The sequence below is a fragment of the Arvicanthis niloticus genome, chromosome 17 (genome assembly GCF_011762505.2).
Source record: "Arvicanthis niloticus isolate mArvNil1 chromosome 17, mArvNil1.pat.X, whole genome shotgun sequence".
In the NCBI taxonomy this organism is placed as follows: Eukaryota; Metazoa; Chordata; class Mammalia; order Rodentia; family Muridae; genus Arvicanthis; species Arvicanthis niloticus.
Window position 1 is genome coordinate 57575012 of NC_047674.1, and position 23923 is coordinate 57598934.

The following is a 23923-nucleotide window of genomic DNA, read 5'->3' on the forward strand; positions in this document are numbered from 1 at the left end:
CAGGCTGTGACAAGCACACATGTGCACAGACTCCCACAGGGGTTACTGGAGTAAAACATGGCCCCGCCCCAAATCCTGGAAACACATCAGTGGGCATGAGTGAAGTGGAGAGAACTCAGGGATGTCCAACGGTAGCCTGTAGGCTACAGGTGGACACTATAAATGCGGTCCAAGAAAAAGTCATAAACCTCAAACATTATGAGATATTATCGAAATTTTAGAAGCTCACTTCATGGTGAACACACCTGGGAAGAGAAATAAAGAGTAAGCTGCCTGAGTCACTCAGTGACACCTTAGGTCGGGTCCCTAGAGGGAGAGCCCGAGGAAAGGGCTTGCACATGAGTGATTTATTGAGGAGATGCCCTTAGAAAAGTCTAGAAGAACTGCAAAAGGGGACTGAGGAATGACTGGGAAGGTGGCTACATCGACTGATGAGGGCTGACTATAGCCAGGTTTATGAGCAGCTATGGACCACACAATGGTCCCCAGAAGCAACGTGCTGAGTGAAAGCTCCACTCCCCTAGCCCTTCCTCTGTGGTAACCAGCCTGAGGGTGCAGGCCAGGGGCAGGGCGGGAGAGGGATGGTGTCCTACAGCAGGTCCTTCCTTCTGTCTGCCAAGGACATTCATGCTGGAGATGTCAGCCATGACATATCCCCAGCCCCTGAGTATTTAGATCCAAAATCTACAGCATCTTGTACACAGGATCCAAGGGCCCAAGTGGTTTGTGTATCCTGTGGATGACAACGCTCTGGGGCTCACAGGGCTTGCTTTTGATTAGCCGGGAATGCTTCCAGACCCAAGCTGCAGAGAGGGAAGCAAAGCTCTGATTATCGGGTGCTAATGGTCACCTATGCCTCTTCTCTCCTGGATGAGTGAGTGCACTTATGGTCCTGAGGACAAAACATATCAGTCTGAAAATGCCCATCTTTCCCCCTGACTCCACCAGAATCTGGGTCCTGTTTCCCAGTTTTAGCTTCTTTCTGGATGGGACTTTCATAGAAGAGAGGGGGAGAAGCAGGCGGGAACACTTTTCTGATACATTGTATTCTTTCTTCCTGCCTGGAATGCAAATGAGAAGACAGAGACGATGCAGCAGTTTTGCAACCCTGAAGCAATAAGCAAAGACAAAAGAATCATTCTGGTGATGGCTGGGGGGAGGGGGCACCCGGATGGGGGGAGGGGGAGGGATAAGGGTGGAGAAAGGGGAGGGGGAGGGATAGGGAGGGGGAGGAAGCTGGAGACATAAATTAGCAGTTAAGAACACTTGATAGGAGGTGAAGGCACACATCTTTGATCCTAGTGCTGAGGGGGCAGAAGCAAGCAGATCTCTGTGAGTTTAAGGCCAGCCGGAGCCACACAGTGAGACTTTACCCCCTTTTGAAACCCATTCGCTGTAGTTTCAGATGACCTGAGTTTGTTTCCTACCACCCATATTGAATGGCTCTCAATCACCAGGGATCTGACATTTTCTTCTGGCCCCTATGCGCACCTGCAGTCACAGGCACACGTGCACTAGTACACACACACACACACACACACACACACACACACACACACACAAACCTTAAATAAATCTCTTTTAAAAGAGGGGCCTAGGCCACTGATGACACAGGAATACTGGATAAGCCGAAGAAATCTAAAACCTAGTTGATACAGTAAGCCTGATCAGAGTTGTAATCTTTGTGGCTAAACACAAACTCTGATATAAATCTCAAGAATTTGCTCTGCGGCTTGCATCTTGGGGAAAAGTCACTGTGGGTAAATACATGGGGAATAATAGTTTAGATACCCTGAAAACAGTGCATTCCTCCTGCTTTCTTGGAACATTGGGCCTCTGTTGGAGGAAGAGGAGAGTGTGTGAGATGATCCTGCTTAAGCTTTCTAATCATTCTGCAAACCCACAGGGAGGAGCAACAGAATAAACGACCCCCTCAGATCTCTTTCGGCCATTCATGAGCCTTCCCTGAGTGGGGCAGACTCCCAGTCCTGCTTTGCTATTGGTCCTTGGCACGTCACTGGGTGTTGCAGAAGGCAGTGAACTAGAAGGAGATTGGGGCGGTACTTCCTGGGATCCTGCAGCACATACTCTTCTTCCAACCAAGTGACTGGCTCCGACCTCCAGACAAAATGGTGCTAAGGACCAAAAATGTCTTCGATATTTGTGACAGTGTGGTAGACACTATGCTCTGTGGAGACAAGTAACTCCATGAAGCCTCCATCACCCTGTGAGGAAGGTACCCTTATTCTGTGATGTTCACATGGAACAACCATGAGGGCCATTGAGCTCGGTTAAGTGAATTAGCCAAAGTCACACAGCTATCAGGTCTCATGATAGACAAGGGCTCTCTTTCTTCAAATCCACTTCTCACTCCTTTGGTGGCTTCATCCTGTAACAAGGGCCTGCATTCTATTTGCATAATCTCAACTGTCCCTTGCTTTTGGCTTATCAAGTGCCATTCTCTTTGGCCTGCACAGCAAAACTTGCTTAGCGGATTGGAGAGTCTCAAGGGCAGGTTTGATATCCCAGGTGACTTCTGTCTCCTTTCTCTGTCCCTTGCTATGGGTTATAGAGAGCATGTCTATGCTCTGCAGGAACACTCAGCCCAGGACACTTCCCTGAGAAGCATCTCAGTCTTTGTGTTGTTTTTGATTTGTTTGAGACAGCATCTCATGTAGGCCAATTGTAGCTACCCTCCAACTGACAATTGTAGCCTAGGCTACCCTTGAACTTGTGACAACTTCCTTTACACCATACCCCCAACTGCTAAGATTATAAGCATGTGCCACAAAGCCTGGATCATCACAGTCTTCATGGGAGGCAAGCAAAACTGGGATGAGGGGGATAGGAGACATGGAGGGAGTGGGGGTGAGAATGAGGAAGAGGAAGAAAGTCCAGGAAGGTGAGCCTCGGCACAAGAATTACAAGCTACACATTTGCTCTTTAGAGCAATGGAGTTGAGCATAATAAGTGTCTCTCAGAGCAGGCTCAGAGCAGGACTCAAACCCATACTGACCCAGGAGCCTGCCAGGCTTGGCTTCAAAACACCACAGAACAAGGCACATGACCATAACCACATGGTGGACTCTTGCCCCACACCTGACTTCCTTATTTGAGGTTCTTGAAACCAGCCAGTCAAAGCCCTTAGTGCAAGATGCCCCAAAGCTATTCAGAGTGACCCAGAAGGGAAGTTTTTAGTCTAGGAGGAAGGCTCAGTGAGGAAAATATTTGACTTGCAGGCAGCTGAATCCAGGTTCCACCCCCTAGATTGCTATTTAAAAACTGGACTCAGTGGTATATGCAAATAATCCCAGTGCTGTGGACAGGAAGAGAGGTAGGTCTCTGGGTTCATGGCCAGCCAACCTAGCCTCATCAGTGAGCTGCAGGCAAGTGAGAGAGCCTGCCTCATAAATTAGGTGGAAGGCCCTAGAGGAACAAGACCTTGGACTGTCCTCTCATCTCCAAAGCACCACCCCCCCCATTCTCATGAACACACAAGTACACACACACACACACACACACACACACCCCAAAACGTCATACTGTGGCTGGTCTTTGGAGGTGCAGTGCATTTAGAAATAGACACTTGTGTGCCTCTCCAACTCCCCCCATCCCTCTCTAAGACATTCTAGATGGCAAACCTCTATGGAAAGCACATTCCAAGTGTCTAGCCCTGGACAGAGAACTTGACCCACAGGAAACATGCAAGCTGACTGTAAAGCCAAGGGAAAAAGACCCCAGGGGAGTCATTTCCTATTTGTATTCCCTCAATATATGAGCTTGGCCCATGTCCTCTGGTCTTTAGAGCCACTGAAAGGCCACCACTCATGGCTCCAGTTGGTACAAGGCTCTGAAAATGCTGTCTCAACGAACAAATCTCATATAGCAGTAGGACTGTAACAGCTTCCCATGGCTCCTCCTTCCTCCCTGTCTCCTCCCTGTCTCCTCCCTGTCTCTTTGCAGACAGTCTGTTCATTATATTCTTATCAGTGATGTCCTTCAGGGAGTGTCCACTCTGTTCTGCCTGATACAGTCTGCAGAGACAACATCCATTCTTAGAACAACCTTACTCCCAAGATCAGCTCAAGTAAGTTCCAATTTCACACACCTTTCATCTTTTAATTAAGGTGAAGTATGTGCTGTAGAAATAAGCAGGATGCAGACGGGAAAACCACCAGAGCAGGAACCAGCCCACTGACTGGGGCTCACTGCTGCAGAGCTGAGAGCTGAAGATCATAGGTGGGCCAAGGCAGAGGCTGTATAGTAGAATCTGGAGGCACTCCGGGCTACCACAGGAAGCAGAACTTGAAGGGCTCAGTCAGTATCCTGAGGAAGAATCGGTGTCAGCAGAAGTAAGGTGCACACAGGGCTTTGGACTTTCTGTGTTGCTGCCAGAGGAGAAGCCACCCTGACTCTGTGATCAAGGAAAAGAAAGCAAACAGTTCCCAGGGGAAGGCACTTTGCCACTTCAGGCACAGAGCCCTGGCTGTACACAAAGGAAAGTCCCAAGACAGGGAGTGAGTTTCCTGGGACCAGGCAAAGAGAAAAGAAGAGGGCTTAACCACACTAAAGGAACATGGAGCAGCTGTCTGCTGTTGTCCAGTGTGAGCAAAGCAACTCCAGGGGCACGGGAGATAGCTCAGTCTGTAAGAGCCTGCCATGAAAGCAGGAGGACCTGAGTTAGAGTCTCCAACACCCTTGTAAAAGTGGAGTGTGGTTGTGTGTCTCTAGAACCCCAGAGCTGGGGATGGAGTCGGGCAGAGCCTTAGACTGAATTGGTTTGGCACCCATGCCAAGCTGAACTGTGGGTTTACTGAGAGAGCCTGTCTCCAAAAAAAGGGTAGAGGGTGATGGATCAAGGAAATCATTTGAAGTCATCCACCTGCCCACACACACACACACACACACACACACACACCCCAAATAAACATTTGTAGTCTACCATTCTGTATAGGAAATCCAATGTTACTGGTTCTCTCTCTGGATCTCCTCACCTTCTTTTCCAAAGTGACACTGGTCCCCTGTCACTTCTCAGACATTTGTGATTATTCCCCGTTATTGTTTAAATGTGTCCCGCCATGGTCTCATGAGTTCCAGCACTTGGTTCACAGCTGGCAGCACTGTTAGGAGAGGTGATCGACAGGGCTGAAACGGGTCAGTGAGGTAGCAGAGGGGGCTTAGGGATGCATCTGTTTCTGTTGTGATGTGAGCCAAGCTCTCTGCTTCCTGATCTTCTAGGATGTGAAAAACCATGGCCTCATTTCCCAGCCACTCTGATCGGGGATACCTCAGTGGTCATACTGTCCTCATCAGAACACACTGTGTCTCCAGAAGCCATGAACGGGGATAACCCTCGTCTCCCTGCCTGAGTCTCTCCTGATAATTGATTTGATCACAGCACCATGAAAGCAAATAATACACTTCCCATTACAATTTTACACTTCAATTACCCATATGAACATCCCAGAATGAGCGAAGATTATTTTGCCTAATGTTAAAGGGACTGCCAATGGCATGCTTCCACATCATGTTTGTTTGTTGTTTGTTGCACTGATTAGAACTCCGTACCATGCCTGACGTCCTCATCTGAAAAACCTGTAGTCTAGCATATTCCATTATGGATTAGTATCAAATCATTAGCCAGTCTTCCGGTGGATGACAGACACTTGGGCTGCTTTTGTGTTCCTAAAACCACGCTGTAGAGAGTATTCCTGAACACATCTCCTTTCCCACATAACATTAAAATTTCTCTAAACTTAAATTGCTGGGCTAGAGGCTAAGTACATCGTCAGTTTCACTAGAGTACCGAATTGCCTTTCAAAATAAGATGTTCATATCGGTTTAATCGCATTCTCCGTGGAAAGAGCTTATCGTCTGCTCTATATCCCATATACAGATGTATAAACTTTCGAGCAATCAATCTATGGAACAGGTCTCCTTGTGCCTTGTGATTTTTAAATTTTAATGTATTTACTTTACTTTAGGTATGTGAGTGTATGTGTATAAGTACATCGTGTATGTGCCCAGTGTCTGTTAAGAATGAGAGAGGGCATCATATTGCCAGGAACTGGAGTTACAGGTGGTTCTAAGTCACCCGGCGAGTGCTCGGAACCGAACTGTGATGGTCGGTAAGAACAAGCGTACTTAACCAACAGGTAACTCTCCAGACGCATGCTTTGTGATTTGAATCCATGCACTTCCCTGATTCCAAGTCAGCTTGGGCATCTTCTCATGCCATTACCTGTGTGTAGCATCAAGTTAATGTTACTCCTAGACTCTATGCTTCCATGATTTGGAAAGCCAAAAGAATTTTTTTTTAATTTATATAAAAGTTTGAACTTGCTTCTTCGTTGGAAAATTTACAGAACCTTGTGGATAGAAGCAGAGGAAACAGCGTGTCGTCTTTCCACACTGTGAGACAGGGAGCTTGGCACTGAGCTGCCACACCTGCCATGAATCCCTGGGAACAGAAGTCTCAGAAGTCCCCAGACATTGTGTCGAATGTCTTTTTTGTAGACTCCATTGGCTTTGTTTGTAAAGAGCTCAGGATGCTGTCCTGGAGCCATCACTGGAGAGACACACTCTATGGAGTCAGAAACAATGGATCCACAGGAACTACCTGTCCACCTCTCTGCTGTTGGAAGCACCAATGTCTACCACTGGAAGTGATGGACTGTCATCTACAAATGCTTAAAAAGAGAATCAAGATGCCTTCAACTTGAGGTGTGCCCCCTCCCCGACTCCTGGATTCTTCTCCTGTGGTACTCTGGAATATTTCAAAGACTCATCTGTGTATGAGACTCTGGTACAAGGATGGGGGTGAATGCACATGTAGTCTGCATGTGCACCAGAGCAGACCCTCATGTCACTCCCCTTCATAGCCGCAGGAGACACTCAGTCTGTGTGGCTTGGGAGGAGTTGCTTCTTTCTCACTACATATCATTCTCTAAGTTTGATGGTTAAGCAATGAAGGAAATAAAAGGCATCACCAGCTCAGCACGTAGACAGCACCAAAAATATACCTTGTTCCCGTTAAGTCCTGCCTGATTTCTCCTAGAATCTAGAGTCCTGTGTAAAAGAAAATAACATGGATAACCACCACCACCACCACCACCACCACCAACAACAACAACAACAACAACAATGTAAGAGGTGCAGTCTTCACCCTGGGACCATTCTGAATACATTTCTTCTTCTTTCTTCTTCTTCTTCTTCTTCTTCTTCTTCTTCTTCTTCTTCTTCTTCTTCTTCTTCTTCTTCTTCTTCTTCTTCTTCTTCTTCTCCTTCTCCTTCTCCTTCTCCTTCTCCTTCTCCTTCTCCTTCTCCTTCTCCTTCTCCTTCTCCTTCTCCTTCTCCTTCTCCTTCTTCCCTCTCCTCCTCCTCCTCTTCTTCCTCCTTCTCTTTCTCATCCTCCTTCTCTACCTCCTCCTCCTTTTCTTCCTCCTCCTCCTTTTCTTCCTCCTCTTTCTCCTCTTCCTCCTCTTCCTCCTCTTCCTCACCCTCATCCTTACCCTTATCTTTATCCTTATTCTTCATCTTTTGCTGCCAGCAAGATGGCTCGGCTCAGCAAGTAAAAGGGCTTGCCTGGTGACCTGAGTTCAATCTCTGTATCCCATAGGATAAAAGGAGAAAAGGGAGGAAACCAACTCCAATAAGTTGTACTCTGGTCTCACGCACATGCACTCCTTAATGAATAAAATTTGAGAACTTAGATCTTCTGGCTTGTGTTGTATGGCATGTGTAATCAAATGTGCACACACATAAATGATAGCATGTGCATGCCACAGTACACACGTGGAGGTCAAAGGACAACCTTGGGTGTTGGTCCTTACCTTCTACCTTGTTCAGAACACTGTGTCTTTGTTGTTTAGTGCCTTGTATGCCAGGATACCTGGCCTATTCATTTCTGGGGTCACTTCTGTTTTCATTTCACAAGTTGTTGGCAGAGAGCTGGGTTTACAGATTTGTGGTACAGCATGTGGCTTTGGGGGGGGCGTCTGGGTTCTGAACTAAGGACCTCATGGTAGCATAACAAGTGTTTCCCTGCCAAGCTGTTTCTTCAGCCAATCCTGAGTCCTTGAACATATCAATTCAATCTTCCTTTGAAGGTACGTATCAGGACTACCACCATTTTTGCAGGCAAGGAAACAGACTCTGGTCCTAAGGCTGCCTTCCTAGTGAATGGCTAACTTGAATTCCATTCTTCAGACTCATGGAATCTGCAGTAGAGGCCCTCATCTATACAGAAGCTCCTGCTGGACACAGCCAAGCCCTCCCATGCCTATGGCTCCTCCAGAATCTTGTGGAATGCAGCTGTGGAGTTAATAAGACATTAATTCCCCTTTTCATCCTTATCTCTGACCCATGTCAAACCTCCGAGGCCTTGAAAAATGTGCTGATTCCTTTTCTTATTTATCAGGAACAGCTTCCAGTCCCCAGGCTTAGCACATGTACAGTCCCATTCCGTCAGCACACAGTGACTGGCATTCAGCTCCTCCTCACGTGACCAGTCACAGCCTCTAACATCTGACAATCAGCCAAGCTTCCCCATGCTCACTGCTCTCTGCCTGCCATATTTTAGCTCTGTCCCCTGGGATGACCATTGCTTCCACTCCTCACATGACTAAGACTGAGGCTGATGACTACTCAGTGGCTTGTAGAACACTGGTGAGCTCTCAGAAGGCACGAGTCCACTTACCTCCTTGTCCTGAAGGCCAACATCCACATTCCACTACAAAATGTACTAACCCTTTATCCTTTGTCCTTTGCACACACACATACCTGCATACATAGACACAAGTGGCTTACTTGGCCAGACCAGTGGAATATTAGTCAGCTCTGAAAAAGGAAGGGATTGTAGCTAAGCCCTCGCTCCTGCACATAGGTGGATGAAGGAGAGAGTAAAACGAGGAACATGCATTGATAAAAGTGTATGCAGTCAGTCCCCAAGTGTCTCCAGGAGCTAGCTGGGTGCCTGCCCACAAGCTAGCAGTTACCAAGGCCACAGTGGCTAACACCAATCCTAGCCTTCCAGAAGTTTCACTGGAAGATGTCTCATCAGCACAGTGGCCTCTTGACAGTTTCATCCATCCGGAAAAGGTATGAAAAGGGGAAGAAAGTTAGACCCAGTCTTGTTAGGAACAGAAAACACTGCCCATTGCTTCAGACAGATGGTATGGGTTAAAAATAAACTATAGAGGACAGGGGATGTGGTTCAGTTGGTTGAGTGTTTGCTTAGAATGTATGAAGCCTTGGGTTCGATCCCCACCATTGCAGAAATTGGGTGTGGTATTCCACATCTGTAATCCCAACACTTGGGAGGTGGAGATAGGAGGATCAGGAGGACCAGGATCACTATGTAGACAGGGATGCCCTCCACACTGCTAGGGCGTGAACATGCATTCCAGTGCACTGGGCACTGTCTCAGTTTGTGTCTGTTTCCCCACCATCCTGGCTAGCTAGCTAGCACCCCTCTTACTCTTAAGAATCTTGGTGTAGGCAGCAAATTATACGCTTGCCTTCACCTTCCAGGAAATTCATGGCTTTCTCCAACAGCAATTTAGCTTCCCAAGGCCATGGACTTGCCTTCTTTTGGCTCCTCTTTCCTCAGTATCTCCTCTCACAGTCTACATAGATCCCAAGGAGACACTTCCCTACCTATGGAACTCAAACTCCTAAGATAAAAGAAGCCCCCCAGGGGTCTTAAAATCTCCAGCATTTCAGATTCCTATCCTGACTTCCTACATGATTTAGGCAAAGCCAGCAAAGGGCCCGGGCAGATCATTCAGTAGGTCAAAGTAAGTGCCGTGTAAGCCTGGCAAGTGGAGTCTGATTCTCTGAAGCACACGATGGAAGGAGGGAACTGACTTTTAAATGTTCTCTGATCTCCACATGTGTATTGTGGCATGCACACACACAGACACACAGACACACACACAGACACACAGACACACAGACACACACAGAGACAGATATAGGGGGAGAGAGAGAGAGAGAGAGAGAGAGAGAGAGAGAGAGAGAGAGAAGGGAGAGGAAAAGGGAGGGGAGGGGAGGGGGGGAGGGGAGGGGAGGGGAGGGGAGGGGAGGGGGGGGGAGGGGAGGGGAGGTGAGGGGAGGGGAGGGGAGGGGGGGGAGGGGAGGGGAGGGGAGGGGAGGGGAGGGGAGGGGAGGGGAGGGGGAGGGGAGGGGAGGGGAGGGGAGGGGAGGGAAAATACTTAAGTCTCCTCATCTGAGCTTCAGGCTCCTCATCCATGAGACAGCATAAATATATTCATCTCATATGTTTGCTGCACGGATCTAGTTAAACAGAGAAATAAAACCACCAAGCACCAACGACGCCTGCTGTAGAGTACTGCCTCCTGAGGGCTCCTCAGAACATGAACGCACTCATCTAGGAGGGGCATGAAGCACCTGCACTGCCAGCCTGTACCTGTTTTGTTTTGTTTTGTTTTGTTTTTTCTCTTTATGGCAATGGAGGGACTCAAGGGATGGCTCAGGGGCTGGGGGCACTTGCTGCTCTTGCAGAGGACCAGCTTTAGTCGTCACATTGTCATCTTACAAGTGACTGTGAACTCAACTACAGGGGATCTGACACCCTCATCTGGATGCTGAAAGCACTATGTTCATGTGCTCATACCCATAGACAAATATCCTAATAAAATAATAAAATATGGAAAATGCAGAACAAGCCCATATCTCCCAGTGTGGACTGCTCAGCCTCAAGGAGACAGCCAAGTCCACTCCCAGGAACACACCAACAAAATTGCTTCTCTGTGTTCACATAATGACAGGTGTGCACACTCAGCAAAGCTCGTCACAGCAGCCTCGAACTTGGAAGCCGTCCACATGTCCAACAAGAGAAGAGTGGATAAACAAAGGGATTTCTCCACTCCGAGTGAGACAGTCCACACCAATGAGAACACACCATCTACACTTTGGCAAGCAGAAGAAGCAGAGTCGTGAGTACCTGCCATGCGTGTTTCTAAGAAGCTCGTGACTGAGAAACACTATTCCACAGGGCAAGAAGTCAGGATTGTGGAAGGGACAGTGCCCAGAAATGGCAAACTCAATGTCTTCTTGGGAAGGGGGCTCTAAAATGTTTTGCTGCTTGGTCTGAGCACTGACTACACAGGTTGTCCAATTTCTGAAATTCTACTTAACTACACACTTGTAAACTCTATTTTGTAAATTACACAAAACTTTAGTGAAGAGTCAATGTAAAGTTTTATTGGTGTGTGTGTGTCTATGTGTGTATGTGTCTGTGAGTGTGCTCTGTGTATCTCTCTCTCTCTCTCTCTCTCTCTCTCTCTCTCTCTCTGTGTGTGTGTGTGTGTGTGTGTGTGTGTGTGTGTGTGTGTGTATGCTGGTGTGTGTTAAGGTCTAGTTAAATATTAAGGTCTATAAGGAATGTTAAGGCCTAGGTAACTGTTACCTGGCCAGCCAGCAACTCTAAGAAAAATTTTTTCATACTCTTTCTGCTGTTACTAAGAAACTGTCTCATGCCCAAACTGATTATATATTCTGTTATGCTCTGTGCCCTTGGAAACCATTCATGATAGAAGTCAGTAGAACTGCATTGTATAGCTACCCACAATAAGTTTGAACCGGAACCAACACCCAGCAGCACTTTCTGCACCTGTTTGTAAGCTTTTATGGTATAACCTGCCCCTGGGATGGACCCCAACATAAGAGAGAAACTTGCACCAATATAAGAAACTATTTGGGTAAGACTTTCATTTTAAGTAGTAGTTGAGTAAAGTTTAAGTTCCTAAGACCTCTCTGGGAACTGACATCCCACTTGACAGAAAGAGACACCCTGATTGGCAAGTTAAGACATTAATGTTAGACAAGTCTCATTCTGGTAGACAGGCTGGAACATGAGTCTTAGACAAGGCAAACTCCCTGTTACAGTTGGGTACCCCAGCCAATGAGAGCAGGATAAATGTACAACAGACATGTTCCTAAGGAAATCCCCCATCCCCAAATCCTGATTGGAGGAATAACTCGGCATAGATGTTTGTAGATGTCAGGCTTAAAAACTCCTGTGGGACTTTAACTCAGGGTCACAGTTCAGCTCCCGTGCCTGAAGTGTGTCCCTGATCAATCTGTCTCGAGGTGTGGCATTTGGTAGAACATCCCTGTTTGACTGAGTGCTATGTCTGGGTGGTTTGTATGGTGATTCCTGACCCCAACAGTGTGTTCACCCATACCTGCTCATGTAGAGGTCAGAGGTCAACACCAGGATGCTTTCTCTATTGTTCTCCACACTAATTTTAGATTCAGTGTCTCCCTGAACCTGGAACTCCCCTATTCCTCTCTGCTATCTAGCCAGCAAGTCCCCGGGACCCTCTGGACTCTGACTCCACCTCACCAGTGTGAGAATCACAGGTATGTGCCACCACCCCCAGCTTTTATGCGGGTGCTGGGGATCCAAACTCAGGTCCTCACAGTTTCACACTGAGCCATCACCCCAGCCCAAAATGTGAGGGTTAAGGTGACTAAGTGGCATGTAGACACTTAGTAAAAATCAATGGGATACTTTATTTAATAAATATTTGCTACGCTCAGTGCTAGACAACAACATAGAAGACTGCTGAGCACACAGCTAAGGAGACTGGGCTTGTTCTTCATCACCTTTACCTTCTCCACCATCTTCTGCATCATGACCTTCATCAGCACCAATACCAAGGCTTCCTAGTGTTCCTGACTATATACAAGGTGCGGCCTTTCATTCTTTAAAAGGGCAAAAAACGTATAAGCTTTATTTTCATAGGCATCCATTTCACAGGCGAGGAGGTGGAGACCGAGCTAAAGTAACTTGCGGAGGGCCACGCAACTCAAGTGAGCACAAGTTATATTCTCTGAAAACCAGCGCTGCGTCCTTTCTCATAGTGAAGGAGTCCTGTCAGCTCTACCAGCCCCTGATGCCAGTGAGTGGCTATGGAAACCAACACCTTTATCTTCATCCAGTAAGTAGTGAAGAAGCATCAGTTTTGTCTTAGAATACCAGAGCAGTTCCCAAGTCTATCCCTGTTCATGTCTCACAGAAGTTGATAAATACACTGGTAAGAGGTGCTACAAACGCCAGGGATGTGTGGCTCAGTTAGTAGTGCACTTGCCTAGCATACAGGAAGCCTGGGGTTCAATCCCCAGCACTGGTGAAAGCCAGTATGGTGGTACACACCTGTAATCCCAGCACTTGGGAGGGAGACACAAGAGGATCAAAAATTCAAAGGCCAACCTATGATACATGAGACCTATCTCAAAAAGAAAAATCAAAAATCAAAAATGAGAGTTAAAAGGTTAGTTCTTCTACTGCCAAAGCCCGCAGAAACTGAATTCATTTCCAATTAACTTTGAAGCTATTTCTGGCTTGGGGAGTATTGACATGCCTCCCCTCAGATCTCCCCCCACCTCATCTGGTGGTCAAGAGGACATCAAGCTGGAGGCTGGGGTACCTTGGTGGAAACAGGGAGTATCCCTGGGGAAAGTAGTCCGAGGGTGGACGGTGGACTGTGAGTCCACGTCCCCGAGCTTGGCATATCAAGCATGCTTCTCACAAGCAAGCTTTGCTTTGGCACACAGTCTGGAGAATTAGTGTACATAACCCAACGGGTGGAATGCTCAAAGCACAGACTGGCAGGCACAGATCAGCAGCCTGGATGCTGGGGACAGAAAAGGGAAAATTTAAGCATCCACAAGGAGTCTGGTCTGGCAAAGAGATCTGCACAGGTGTGACATGAAAATTTACATAGCCAGGGGGTAGTTGCACACACCCCCAGATCAGCTCTTCCTCTTGCAAAAGCCCTAAAAATGTAGAAACAGGTTCCCAAAAGCCAGTTGATCCAGCCCCATCCCATATGCAGGCAGGACAGTGACCCAGCCATCTGGCTGGTCATGTTCCTAACTACATAGTCCCAGTCCCCTCAGATGAGCTTGGGGTGATAGACAAAGAAATTTAGCATTATCTGTCAAAGCCTTAGTTCAGCCTGCCTTTTTATTATACAACCCTGCAGAGAAACATCGGCTTGGCTGTCACCGAGACAGAGCTCAGAACAGAAAACATACTTTTTCATAGTGTCTAGCCACCAATGGGATTGAGGGAAACACAAGTCTTTTCAAAACAAGTTCCTGTCTGTTGTTAAAACTTCTGGAGTTTTATAGGCTCCATGGTAAGTCATGGCATGTGTCAGCTTTCCAACAACTATCCTGACAACTCTGTAAGAAGGGGCTGCTGTTATCTCCAACTCACAGATGACATCTGTGGCTGGACCACAGACATCACCAGGTGAGAATTATTACTATTTGGCAATTGTGTGTGTGTGTGTGTGTGTGTGTGTGTGTGTGTGTGTGTGCGCGCGCGCACATGCGCGCGCAGGTGAATGAGTGATATCTTATGTGTGATATCTTGAAACCACAGGTTGATGTCGGGTGTCCTAAATCACTCTCCACCCCGAACCTGAGCTCACTATTTCAGATAGACTGATTGGCCAGCAAGCTTCGCCTGTCTCCATGCCCCTAGTGGTGGGCTTCCTGCTTCCCGCTTCATTGCCTCTACACCTAGGTTTTTATATGAGTGCTAGGTGTTGAACTCTGATCCCCACGCTTGCACAGCAAGCACTTTGCTGACTGAGCCATCTCCCCTGCCCTACTGACTTTTCAAAGTTACTCACATAACAGCATGTGTAGAGTGGGGTCTAGCATGAACGCCACTGTAGTCCCTGGCTTTTTAAAAGGTGCTTCCTCACAATCCACTTGGGGGTTATCAAAAGAAGTATTTAATCAAGGAATGTTTCTATAGGCATTCCCAAGGAAGTTCATTTGAACATTAGTATTCAGTCAGTGCCTGCCACCAAATAGATCTGCTAAGAGCTATAAAGCAGGGCTGGAGAGACGGCTCAGAAGTTAAGAGCACTGGCTGCTCCTATAGAGGGACCTCATTTAATTCCCAGAATCCATTTGGTAGTTCACAACCATCTATGAACCCAATTCCAGGGGACCCAACATGTTCTTCTGGCCTTTGTGGGCACCAGGCATGTACATGGTGTACATACATGCAGGCTGACCAAGTACCCATTCACATACAAGAAACAAAAATTAAAGAATTGTTAAAAATTCTTTTAAAAATTAAAAGAAAACTGATACGGCAGTATTCCCCATTGTGCACAGGGTTGGGGGAGCACCTCTCTTGTTTGGTGCTGTGACCATGATCCTCTCTGCTCCTGCTTCAGTCAACACTATTCAAAGCCAGCCATACCGAGCCAATGGTCAGTGATCTTGGCACACAGCCATGAAAAGCCAAATACGCCAAAATCCTTCTTTTGACGTCTTCTGACAAGCACTCCAAGAGTTGTTTTTCCATTTAGCTATCATTCCATCTCCCTGGTTGCCCACTAAGAGACGTACTTCAGATGGTAGGGACCACTAAAAGGGGCAGAGGGACAGGGCGCAAGCATCTACATTCCACATGTGCTGGGTAGTTGTTGCCCATGTGCTGAGTACTTGTTGCCCGTGTGCTGGGTACTTGTTGCCTGTGTGCTGGGTACTTGTTGGCCATATGCTGGGTAGTTGTTCCCACATGCTGGAGGCTGCTCACTCTGCCACTTGCATCAGCACATAGATGAGGCCCAGTTATTGTCCAAGGGTTAACTCAGATATAACTGCCCTGTTGGGATAAGAAGGGTGAATTCTGCAATCCATCTCGGCTCTTAAGAGCCCTGAATTTATAGAGGGCCTGAAGGTGACTGAAGTGAGATATTAAATGCTATTACTGAGTGGTATACTGAGCTCAAGGGAGAGACACAGACTAGTCGTCTGGAGCCATTCGGAGGAATTTTAAGAGACAGCACGATGTGGGAACAAGCTTTCAGGGATGAGCAGGCAGGAAGACAAAGGCAGGAAATGGTCTCTCAGGTGTGCAGAACTGCAAACAAGGGAGTAGAGGCAGGGAAATCCTCTGCATATGTTCAGAGCTATAAAACCTACATTAACACTTACGAACTCCTAGGCTTTCCTGGTGGACACACCTATTGGCCTCATAGGCATGCCTCATTCACACAGTCCGGGCCTGACTTCCTTGGCTCTCTCACAGGGCTACCCATATCTCAGGAACCTCGTGGCAGCCTCCATGATGCCAGACAGCTTCCTGGGACTTCTTTTCTGGCACCTCCTTTGTTCTATCTGATGAAGATGGGTTCAGACTTTGACTCTAACCTCCTTAACATTCTCTCTAGTTGGCTGATTGCTAGTGATAGCAATCAAAGCTCCAAGCTATGTGCTCGCAACATTTATCAACCTTTGAGGGAGGTTTTGACTCATACAAACACCCATTTCTCAGATGGGAGATGAACAATCCAATAGGCAGGCAAGATAATCTTACAAGATGCAAGTGGGGGAGTGGAAATCTATGCCTGAGTTTCATGGACTCTTAAAACCCCTATTGTTTTCTCTTCTTCTTGGTGTGTTATACACATGCGTTTGTGTGCATTTTCATGCATGTATGTGTATGTGCATGTGCATGTGCGTATAGGTAGGCACACACATGTCTGTGCAGGTGGAGCTAGCTATCAACCTGGGGTGTCATTCCTCAAGTACTGTCCATCTTGTTTTAGAGACAAGGTCTCTCAATGGCCTGGAATACATGGCTTAGGTTAGGATGCATGGCAGGCTAGCTCCCAGCCCAGGCTTGTGGGTGAGGTAGTGGCCAACCTTCTATTTTTTCCAATAGTCACATAAAAGGGGCCAACTTCTACCTGTTGTGAGCAGCACAGATCTGTACCCCACCTGTGCATAAAGAAAGGTCCCTATCTCCAGGCAGATACCTCACCTTTGAGGGTTGATAAGTTTGAATAAATGGCTTATTTACTTTGATTCATGGACCAATGACCAACACGAGGACTTTCCGAACTTAACAACTAGAGACAAGAGACACAGGAGCATTTGGTTTGGCACCAAGTGCTTTTCGAGAGCCTTCCTATGGAGTCTTTTCTTCATCTCCAGCACAACCCTGAGACAAAAGCATGTTTATTTTTCTCATTAACAGTCTAAGAAGATGAAGAAAGGCTGAACAGCTTGAGGTCTGGTGGTGACAGAACTCAAATTTCAAAACACTTGATTTCAAAGCTTACTCCATAGATCCTAACAAGTGCTCAGCTGCCCCTCCCCCAGATCCACTCACCCTTTCTCTTCCTTCCTTTCTCTTCCTTCCTTCTTTCTTTCCATCTTCTTTCTTCCTTCCTTTCTTCCTTTCTGTCTCTCTTTCTCTCTTTCTTTCTTATGATTACCTATAGGTATTTTCATGCTTCATGAGGCTAAAAATATTTATAACTACCTGATGTGTGTGTGTGTGTGTGCGTGTGAGCATGTATACTTTCATGTGCTCATATGTATATATACACATGGAAGCCAGAAGTTAAGTTCACACATCCTGCCTCAAGTGTGTGTCTGCCTTGCTGTAGCTGTATGCTTTTTTTTAAAAAAAAAAAATCTTTTTATCTTTTTGAGACAGAGTCTCTCATTGACTCTGCAGGATCCCTGACTCTGCAGGACTTGCTGGACAGCGAGACAGAGAGCCTCAGGGATTCCTCTGCTTCTACCTCCCAAGTTCTGAGACTACAACAAACATAGTTTTCATAGTTTGCAAAACCTGCACTAAGTCTCAGGTTTTTTTTTTCTGTGTGTTTGCTTTCTTACTGTGGGTTCTGTGGGCTTGATTTCAGGTCCTCACACTTGTAAGGTGGGTGCTTTACCAACAGAGCCACATGGCTCTAGTGCCACCTGGCTCCAGCCCTTGCTCTTACACAGCAATAAGGTAAGTGTAGTGTAGTAGTGCAGGGACGATCATTGCCATGAAGAGTAAGGATTCTAGAATTAGAGGAGAATAATGTACCATTTCTGATCCCAGCACTTGTTTATCGTAAGATGCTGCAAACTACTTCCCATCTTCCATTCTCAGTCTTCCTGTCTCAAAAATGCACATGATGGTGGAAACCGCCCCTCCCCCTGACAGATAGCCCCTGGTCCAAAGCTGTGACTATGATGACAAAGACACTGCTGAAATAATTAGTGTCAAAATATCCATCCAATATCATCAGACAAATGGAGGATGTGATGGGGAAGGCTCACAAACAGTTGGGCACAGGGGCGCTCTGATAAGACGTTGCTTATAAAATAGAGCGCAAAAGCAGGATCTGCAGTTGCCCCATTCACTCACTCACTCACTCACTCACTCATTCATTCATTCATTTGGCCAATGTTTACTGTATTCCTTTTCAGAGAACCTAGGAAGCAACTCACAGCACTTCTAAGTGACCAGTGTCTAATAAGCCTGGGGAAGCATTAGGAAAACGATACACACGTTTGAAGTAAGGTGCCTTCTCCCTCTGTGGCATCTCAGCTGTACAGTCTGAAGGCCTCAGAAAGAAATGAAAACAAACAAACCAAAAAAATGTGAGGAGAGATTTGGAAGCAACCAATGCAGCCAAAAAGGAAGGAATTCACTGACACCCCTCTCCCCCCCAATCTGGGCCATCTCAAGAGAAGCTGGCCACCGACTGAGCCTCTTAAAAAGCTTAAAGATCATCCCAGGCCATGGTTAAAGGGAAAGCTCCAGCAAAACAAAAACAAATGTGATCTTCAAAGCCTTAAATGTCAACTTGAAGGATGACTTAGAGGCTCTGGGATGAACCAAGAGGGCCTGCAGCTGCTCTCTCGGTATCAGATGCCCCTTCAGACTTCTTCAGCCTTCAGAGTTGTCACTCCCCTCGATAATGTGTCACCCCTCCCACACTCACTGAAGCCCAGGCTCCCACTCTGTAGCTCTGCACACAGAAAGGCTGCCTAACTAACCCTCACCTAAGGTTTGCCATGCAAGATTGCCTGACCTCCTGTACCTTGGTATCCTTCCCTTCCTTTCCCAAACACACAGACATACACACACGGCACTCATCATACCCCAACACAGTACACATACACACTACACACCTACACACACACACACACATACACACACATACACACTACACACCTACACACACACACACACATACACACACACACACACACACCACACCACCACACCTCTCCACACACATACACACTACACACCTACACACACACACACACACACACACACCACACCACCACACCACACCTCTCCACACACATACACACACACCATACCATACACACATTCCCACCACACACACACAAACACACACACACACACCACACCACCACACCTCTCCACACACATACACACACACCATACCATACACACATTCCCACCACACACACACAAACACACAACATATGCAGCACACACACACATACATACACCACATACATAATACCATATACTACAAATACACACCACATGCACAAGCACGACACATACACACACATCCCACAGATACATGCACAGACACCACAACACATACACAAACACACAAACCACAGACCAGACCACACACATTATACACACAAACCACACCCACCCACACACCACATATACATATACATATACCACACCACATATACACACACAAACCACAAACCATCTCCCTCACACACATACACACACAAACCACTCATACCACACACACAGCCCACCCATTTAATTTCTTCTTCTCTAAACAGTTCACTCACAGAGAGATTTCCACATTGCCTCAGCCATTGGGATACCAGTCTTGGGCATGCATACCCATGGGCAATTCTCACTAGTTAGCTTTTCTACAGGAAGCAGGATTAACCTGAGGCAAAGGTACTTCAGCCATTGGTCTGGCATCATGGGAAGTATAAGATCACATTGAGGTGAGATGCCTCTTCCCAAACCATTCAAGCTCCTGAAGACTGAAACAATGAATATTGAAAAATACAATATCCCTTTATTAAGAGTCTGTATTATCTCTGGTTCTGTTCTTATTCTTGTGTTATAAATGTCAATTCTGTACTGATCATGCTACCTATATTTGTTCTCTAGATGAGGAAGTGAAAGTCTGGAAGACTGGCTGTCCCAGGTTAGTCATTTGTATACAAGTCTCTGTCCATGCTGACAGCAGCTTGCTTGACAGTCAGCACTATTTCCACAGTGCAGGCCGCCTCTGGGACCCATAGCTGACTGCTGGAACCCTCAACACACTCCCTGGCTGTCACCATCTAAATAGTCATTGGTTATGAAGCCAATGGCACCCCATGTTGTTCTTTCTGCCAGGTGTGTTTGCCCCTGTAGGTCTTCAGGCATGGCTGGGACCATTGCTAAGCAATGAATTGACTGGATTGCAGAGAAGACAGAAGCCAGAGATGGCAGCCTAGTGTCAGTGGTCTGGAAACTCATCTCCAGTCTGAGGTTGGTGAAGGAAGGGCCTCTGAGAGCTAGAGGGCAAGGTGGAGATTCCATAAATGGGTCTGGAAAAACCTTAGGTATCGAACAAAGCTAACAGCATCCCCCCCAGATTGAAAGCTCTCTGTGGAGTCTCACACTGGGGCAAGGACATTGGGGTGAGAGTTCTCCTGTGAGTTCCCTCTGCTCTTGAATCTAATAGCACATCAATATTACCTCGACTTTAAGTGACTTGAGTGAGGGAACTCAATACATTTATTGGCCACAGGGAAATCAAAAGAGAAGGTCCCAAGGCTTGCTCCTCTCCATTCTCTCCCTAATAATCAGATTTCACTTTATTCTTTACTCTGAATCCAAGACTGATGGATTCATGATGGGGACCATTCCCTGTAATGAGCCAAAAGAACCTGGAGGTCAGGATATAGAAAACAAGACCAGGGAGAGAACGTACTTCCCAGAGACGTCCTCTACCTCCCAGAGGCTCTCCAGAAGCCAAGCACCCAGACTCTGGCTTGCTGTGCTGGGATCCCTGCTCCAGCCTCCACCTTCCCCAGCCCTAAGCCAGAGGTTTGTCTCTTCTTCCTCTGTCCTGATGGGGGCACAAGTATTCCCCAAGTCTTCCAGCATCTGGAGAAGTTTTGAAAACCGGACTAAGTCAGGCTAGAGCGTGCACAACTCCTCAGAGGAGACCGAGACAATAATAGTGCCCTTGTGTGGTTTTTGTATTGTTTTTGTTGTTGTTTTAAAAGAAAAAGATGGGGGCAGGATGAAGTTCACAGAGCGGACGGGGGAAATCGGAGACATGCGTCCATGCCCAAGGCAAGAACTGACACCACAGTCATGTCTGCATAAACACGAGCCCCATGTGCATTCACAGAGACCCAGCCACCACTTACACACTTTTCTTCCCTGTGCTCACACTCCCCCCCCCTCCCCAAGCACACACTTCATGGCACTGCTGCCTGCTCAGTCTTTTCCGGTACTTCCCAGGGGGTCAATTTGTATAATTTTTAGAATCCTCCCCAAATCTCAACTTCCTGTGGTTCTGTTTTTATTTCCAGATTTCCTTCCCATGGTCTCTCTCTCTCTCTCTCTCTCTCTCTCTCTCTCTCTCTCTCTCTCTCCCACCATAGGGTGAGTCCAGGCTCCTTCCCTCTCACCCAAACATTGTTAGTTGGCTCTGCTGCAAGATGTAAAACCAGAGACTCCAGAGACAGCATGGCTGCCAATCCAGGCTCCCTCGCGGTCACTTGTTTGTCATCCCAGCTATGGACACATGCAGAACTGTACACTGTGTATTCTCTGGTTGATAGACCTCTGTGGCCACTCCCCCTCCCCCTCCCCCCCAAAAAAAACCCAGCACCATTTCCATCCTTTTTTGAGAAACAGACACCACACTCAGAAAGACAACACAAAACTGGAAAAGCTCTTGAGAGTCGAAGTGACTTATGTGCCCCCCGTGGACTTGCAGACAAACCCCCCGGGGATTCTGCCCTCCTACCCTCCCATGAACTGGCTACACACGACCCAGGACTGCAGAGAAGCAGCCAAGGCAGAGAGAGAAGAGTTAAACCAAGCCCAGACTTCAGCAATCTGTGTTCAATTTTGATAAAAATCTCTCTTGCTCTCCCCCACTGCCCCCTCCCTCTGCCCACAGCTCAAACAAGTCTCTTTATGTTACCAGTATACATTTTGTTTGGGGCACTGCAGCCCGTGTCCCTCCCAGAGAACCTAAAGCTAGCCCACTACGGGCACATGGGGCAGAAACATCCACCCCCGCTCCTGACACAGAGCAGGGCACAGGACTACAGCAGCCAGCAGCTCCATCATCTCCTCCTCCTCTTCTACCTCCTCCTCCATCATGTTCCTCCTGCCCTCCCTTCTCCTCCTCCTCCTCCTTCTCTTCCATCCTGTTACCTGTTACCACTAGATCCTTTCTGGGCTAAGTTAGAATCTCACTGCATCGAAGGTTAGACCCCAGCATAGCAAGAGTTTGGGCTGTCCCACAGGTGCTGAGGGCCACAGCCTGGGGAATCCCTCTCCCTGATCTCCCTAATGCTTTTTGGCTGCTCAAGGTCCCGCTGTCTGAAGAACAAGAGCCACTCCACTGGGCTGCCCATCCTCCTTGTCAAGGCCCTGCCTGCAAGTAGGAGCTGGAGGCTTGGAAAGGCTCAGTCCACCTAAGAGAATGCACACACCGAAATGGGCAAAGTAGCCACCAAAGTTGTCAGCATCCGGGAGCAGGGCATTATCAAAGTCGGTACCCTCAAGCCATCAGGAGTCTGATTGCAAAGCCGCTAAAAAGTTTTCCAAAGTTTTCCAAAGCCGTGTACAGTGCGTGGCCTGATGCACACACTCCTCACTCCACCCCCCTGCGCGCACACACAGCCTCCACTCCAGGATCGGAGTCTCTGCAAACATTTTCCAGAACAAAACAGGCAGCTGCTGGAGGGGCTGCCTTTCCGACGCCAACGCAATAGCGAAAAGTGAAGCGACAGGAAAGTGTGCTGATGTCGCCCCGCGCCTAAATCACCTACCCTGAGGCCCGCATGGCGCGGTGAGGCTGCTGCTGCCCCGGCTTCCCGCAGGCACCGCGCTCCGCTTGCTCAGCTCAGTCCTTGGCTGCCCCGGACTCTGGAGAAAGCAGGCTGCTCCCTCCCGGCCGGCCTCGCGCCGCCGCCCGCCCCGCTCTGACGTCAGGCGTCTTGGAGCTAGGGATATTTATGGCTAGGAGAGACTCTGGCTTTTTCCCCTAGGTGCTGATCCGATGGCAGCAACTTGGGAGTTGATCTGCTGTTTTCTCACTGGGAAACGAGGGGTGGGAGGGAGACGACAGCTGGCATACAGCAGGACGAGGGTCGCTGTTTCTCACTTTGGCATCCAGCCTTTCTTGGGGGCTGCCTCCTTTTGGTAGAACATCAGGGTCAAAGAGGCAAAAGTGGCCACCTGAGCAGGAGACTCCCCCTTCTCTGGCCAACTAGCACAGGACATTGTGGGGAGCCACCTATTGGGCTGGAAAGCAGGGTGCCTTCCCTGGGAAGTGTGTGCCTGGAAGGTGCTGGCAAGAGAGATAGGCCAGCAGCACAGAGCAGGCACTAATTAGAAGGCTTGCGCCACACCCTAGCAACTTTTCCATTTCTTCTTTGGGAGTGCATAGGGTTTTTTAAATTTTATTTTTATTAAATTATGTTCCACACTGCTTGCTTCTTCGTATGCCTTTTCCAACTCAGAGCTGGCCATTGCTTGTACACATAGTTCAAGCCCTGTACAGTAGCTTATTCATTCTTTGAAAACTTGCATTTAGTGTTTTAAAATGTGGGAATGTGGGGCCTTCTCCTTGACCAGACTGAAAATGGTGTCAGTTAAGAGCAGCTGTCTCTATAACCCACAACACCCTGCGTGCCTATTTATTGTGTACATTGCCCACACTCAGATGTCCCCCTTTCCAACGATTTATTGTCAATATTGGCAGCAACATAGCAAGTTGTAAATAAACACAATCTATTATTGTTGTTATTATTGTTAAGATATGGGTAGCAGAAAATTATTCAGCTGTAAGAGATTTATGGCTGATTCATTTACTGA

At 47.5% G+C, this 23923-nt stretch overlaps 1 protein-coding gene across 5 annotated transcripts in view; it reads right to left on the reverse strand.

The window, feature by feature from the left end:
- Daam2 (dishevelled associated activator of morphogenesis 2) overlaps nt 1-23015 on the reverse strand; it is a 116348-nt gene extending 93333 nt beyond the window's left edge. For all 5 annotated transcript variants that reach the window (XM_034521522.2, XM_076915374.1, XM_034521521.2 and 2 more), the window contains exon 1: nt 22876-23015. The gene's annotated coding sequence lies outside the window, so the exon portion shown is untranslated. The remainder of the gene's footprint in view (nt 1-22875) is intronic.
- Between the last annotated feature and the right edge of the window lie 908 nt (nt 23016-23923).